Source organism: Rhinoraja longicauda, unplaced genomic scaffold (genome assembly GCF_053455715.1).
Source record: "Rhinoraja longicauda isolate Sanriku21f unplaced genomic scaffold, sRhiLon1.1 Scf000083, whole genome shotgun sequence".
In the NCBI taxonomy this organism is placed as follows: domain Eukaryota; kingdom Metazoa; phylum Chordata; class Chondrichthyes; order Rajiformes; family Arhynchobatidae; genus Rhinoraja; species Rhinoraja longicauda.
In genome coordinates, this window is record NW_027601301.1 from 272,501 (window position 1) to 277,500 (window position 5,000).

Consider the following 5,000-nt stretch of genomic DNA (forward strand, 5'->3'; position numbering starts at 1 on the left):
TGCAGCTCGAGCGCACAAGGTGCGCGGGGAATTGTTAGCGGCGCCGTCGTTGTGCTGGCGGTGACCATGGCTGCCTGCTCCTTTGGTTCACGATGTCCCCGCCGAAGGCGGCGTACTTTAAAGTGCTGCAGCTCGAGCGCACCATGTGCGTGGGGAATTGTTAGCGGGGGCGTCGTTGTGCTGGGGGCTGACTGTCCCTAGTGGGTATAGGATAATGTTAATGTACGGGGATCGCTGGGCGGCACGGACTTGGAGGGCCGAAAAGGCCTGTTTCCGGCTGTATGTGTATGATATGATATGATATGATGCCTGCCTGCTCATTTGGTTCATGATGTCCACGCGGCAGGCGGAATATTTTAAAAGCACTGTTCTGTACGAAGTGCACAATGTCCGTTGGGGAAATGCAGCTGGGGGTCGGTCGACCGGCTGACGACGCCTGCCTGCCGATTTGGTTCACGATGTCCCCGCCGAAGGCGGCATACTTGAAAGTACCGCCGTTCGCGGCGCGCAGTTTGCGGGGGGAGGAATTGTTAGTGCACGTCTGTGTGCTAGGTGACGATGCTTGCCGACTTGGTTCATGCCGTCCACGCCGAAGACGGCGCCGTTTAAAGTACTGCCGCTCGAGGTGCACAATTTGCGGGGGAATTGTTAATGGGCGTCGGCGTGCTGGGTGACGATGTGGAGATGTGGAACGCCGAGCCAGATCTATCTTATTTGTTTGCTTGGCCCACTGGACTTTGCATGGGCTTTGCAACACTGTGTGCTAGGTTAAATCACGGCCAATAGAGTGAGTGTTTTTAATGATCCTGATCTGATAAGGGGACTAGAGGTAAAAGAGCCGTTAGGAGGCAGTGATCACAACACGATAAGTTTTACTCTGCAAATGGAAAGGTAGAAGGGAAAATCGGAAGTGTCTGTATTACAGTATAGCAAAGGGGATTACAGAGGCATGAGGCGGGAGCTGGCCAAAATTGACTGGAAGGAGGCCCTAGCAGGGAAGACGGTAGAACAGCAATGGCAGGTATTCCAGGGAATAATGCAGAGGTTGCAGGATCAATTTATTCCAAAGAGGTGGAAAGACTCTAAGGGGAGTAAGAGACACCTGTGGCTGACAAGGGAAGTCAGGGACAGCATAAAAATTAAGGAGAGGAGGTATAACATAGCAAAGAAGAGTGGGAAGACAGAGGATTGGGACTCTTTTAAAGAGCAACAAAAGTTAACTAAAGAGGCAATGCGGGGAGAAAAGATGAGGTGCGAGGGTAAACTAGCCAATAATATAAAGGAGGATAGCAAAAGTTTTTTTAGGTACGTGAAGAGGGAAAAAATAGTCAAGGCAAATGTGGGTCCCTTGAAGACAGAAACGGGGGAATTTATTATGGGGAACAAAGAAATGGCAGACGAGTTAAACCGTTACTTTGGGTCTGTCTTCACTGAGGAAGATACACACAATCTCCCAAATGTTCTAGGGGCCGGAGAACCTAGGGTGATGGAGGAACTGAAGGAAATCCACATTAGGCAGGAAATGGTTTTGGGTAGACTGATGGGACTGAAGGCTGATAAATCCCCAGGGCCTGATGGTCTGCATCCCAGGGTACCTAAGGAGGTGGCTCTAGAAATAGTGGAAGCATTGGAGATCATTTTTCAATGTTCTATATAGATTCAGGATCAGTTCCTGTGGATTGGAGGATAGCAAATGTTATCCCACTTTTTAAGAAGGGAGGGAGAGAGAAAACGGGTAATTATAGACCAGTTAGTCTGACATCAGTGGTGGGGAAGATGCTGGAGTCAATTAGAAAAGACGAAATTGCTGAGCATTTGGATAGCAGTAACAGGATCATTGCGAGTCAGCATGGATTTACGAAGGGGAAATCATGCTTGACAAATCTACTGGAATGTTTTGAGGATGTAACTAGGAAAATTGACAGGGGAGAGTCAGTGGACGTGGTGTACCTCGACTTTCAGAAAGCCTTCGACAAGCTCCCACATAGGAGATTAGTGGGCAAAATTAGGGCACGTGGTATTGGGGGTAGGGTACTGACATGGATAGAAAATTGGTTGACAGACGGAAAGCAAAGAGTGGGTATAAATGGGTCCCTCTCGGAATGGCAGGCAGTGACCAGTGGGGTACCGCAAGGTTCGGTGCTGGGACCCCAGCTATTTACGATATGCATTAATGACTTAGACGGAGGGATTAAAAGTACCATTAGCAAATTTGCAGATGATACTAAGCTGGAGGGTAGTGTGAATTGTGAGGAAGATGCAATAAGGCTGCAGGATGACTTGGACAGGTTGTGTGAGTGGGCGGATACATGGCAGATGCAGTTTAATGTAGATAAGTGCGAGGTTATTCACTTTGGAAGTAAGAGTAGAAAGGCAGATTATTGTCTGAATGGTGTCAAGTTAGGAGGAGGGGGAGTTCAACGAGATCTGGATGTCCTAGTGCATCAGTCAATGAAAGGAAGCATGCAGGTACAGCAGGCAGTGAAGAAAGCCAATGGAATGTTGGCCTTCGTAACCAGAGGAGTTGAGTATAGGAGCAAAGAGGTCCTTCTACAGTTGTAGCGGGCCCTGGTGAGACCGCACCTGGAGTACTGTGTGCAGTTTTGGTCTCCAAATTTGAGGAAGGATATTCTTGCTATGGAGGGCGTGCAGCGTAGGTTCACTAGGTTAATTCCCGGAATGGCGGGACGGTCGTATGCTGAAAGGCTGGAGCGATTGGGCTTGTATACACTGGTATTTAGAAGAATGAGGGGGGATCTTATTGAAACATATACGATAATTAGGGGATTGGACACATTAGAGGCAGGAAACATGTTCCCAATGTTGGGGGAGTCCAGAACAAGGGGCCACCGTTTAAGAATAAGGGGTAGGCCATTTAGAACGGAGATGAGGAAGAACCTTTTCAGTCAGAGAGTGGTGAAGGTGTGGAATTCTCTGCCTCAGAAGGCAGTGGAGGCCAGTTCGTTGGATGCTTTCAAGAGAGAGCTGGATAGAGCTCTTAAGGATAACGGAGTGAGGGGGTATGGGGAGAAGGCAGGAACGGGGTACTGATTGAGAGTGATCAGCCATGATCGCATTGAATGGCGGTGCTGGCTCGAAGGGCTGAATGGCCGACTCCTGCACCTATTGTCTATTGTCTATTGTCTATAATCAACCACTTTATTTTGCCCGTCTTTGTGACTCCTCTTTGACACGTCGATCACCGCTGAGGCTGTTTTACCTGTTTCGCCTATGTACCGTAAGGTACACTCCTTACATTGAACTGCATACACCCCATTATTTCGCTCACGGGTTATCCTCTGTGCTATCCAGTCTCTCCTGTCACCCTGTTCTATGTTTTTGTCTATTACCCAGTGGGAGCAGGCCCCATATTGACATTAATTTGTAACCCTACTGCTCCCCTCGTCTGCTGGTTTTATCACCATCTCATGTTTATCCCTCAGCTCTGCCGTGGTCTCCCTCTCTTTTTTTCTGGTGAGGTTCGGCCTATCCTTTGTCATGGGCATATCCCAGGCTGTTTTAGTAACGTTCTTTTAAAACGTGTCGTGTTTGTTTGGCTTTACCCACGTTCCAGCATTAGAGGCCAATTTTTGCAATGTTTCCTGGGTGGGATTTGCCGGTTTTACAAATGGTGTCACTATCTCACCCTGCTTCCTGATACCCTTATGGGGTCGGCTCTGTTCTTGCAGAACCCTCGGGTGGTGCAGAGTCTGGGCCTTGTTATCAATATCTTGCCCTGCTTCCCGATACCCTTGCGGGTTCGGCTCTGTTCTTGCAGATCCCTCAGGTGGTGCAGAGTCTGGGCGGCATCGTCACCCAGCACACCGACGCCCACTGAAAATTACCCACGCACAGTGCGCGCCTGGAGCGGCAGTAGTTCAAACTACCCCTACCCCTACCCCTACCCCTACCGCTACCCCTACCCCTACCCCTAACCCTAACCCTAACCCTAACCCTAACCCTAACCCTAACCCTAACCCTAACCCTAACCCTAACCCTAACCCTAACCCTAACCCTAACCCTAACCCTAACCCTAACCCTAACCCTAACCCTGACCCTGACCCTAATGCAGGCAGAGTTATTTATAAAGTGGCCCAGACTCTGCACCACCTGAGGGTTTTGTAACAGAACCAACCCCATAAGGGTTTCAGGAAGCAGGGCAAGATATTGATAACAAGGCGCAGACTCTGCACCACCTCAGGGTTCTGCAAGAACAGAGCCGACCCCATAAGGGCATCAGGAATCAGGGCAAGATATTGATAAAATGGCCCAGACTCTGCACCACCTGAGGGTTCTGCAAGAACAGAGCCGACCCCATAAGGGCATCAGGAAGCAGGGCAAGATATTGGTAACAAGGCCCACGGGGAAGGCGGCATACTTTGGGGTTATTTTGTAGTGAGTTTTGAAGGCATGTGCTAGTGTTACGCATACCGAGGGCGCGCAAAGTTCGGCGCGCCCGGGCCAAAACGCCTCTGCTGGCCGCGGCCGAGTCGGCCGACGGATTGCCACGGACTTGCTTGACGACCTGTCACTCTCCGTGCATCGGTTGCACGCCCGGTTCGTCCTTTCCATTTGTTTCATGATGTACACGCGGCAGGCGGAATATTTTAAAAGCACTGTTCTGTTCGAAGTGCACAATGGCCGTTGGGGCAATGCAACTGGGGGTCGGTCGACCGGCTGACGACGCCTGCCTGCCGATTTGGTTCACGATGTCCCCGCCGAAGGCGGCATACTTGAAAGTACTGCCGTTCGCGGCGCGCAATTTGCAGGGGGGAGGAATTGTTAGTGGACGTCTGTGTGCTGGGTGACGATGCTTGCCGACTTGGTTCATGCCGTCCACGCCGAAGACGGCGCCGTTTAAAGTACTGCCGCTCGAGGTGCACAATTTGCGGGGGAATTGTTATTGGGCGTCGGCGTGCTGGGTGACGATGTGGAGATGAGGAACGCCGAGCCAGATCTATCTTATTTGTTTGCTTGGGCCACTGGACTTTGCATGGGCT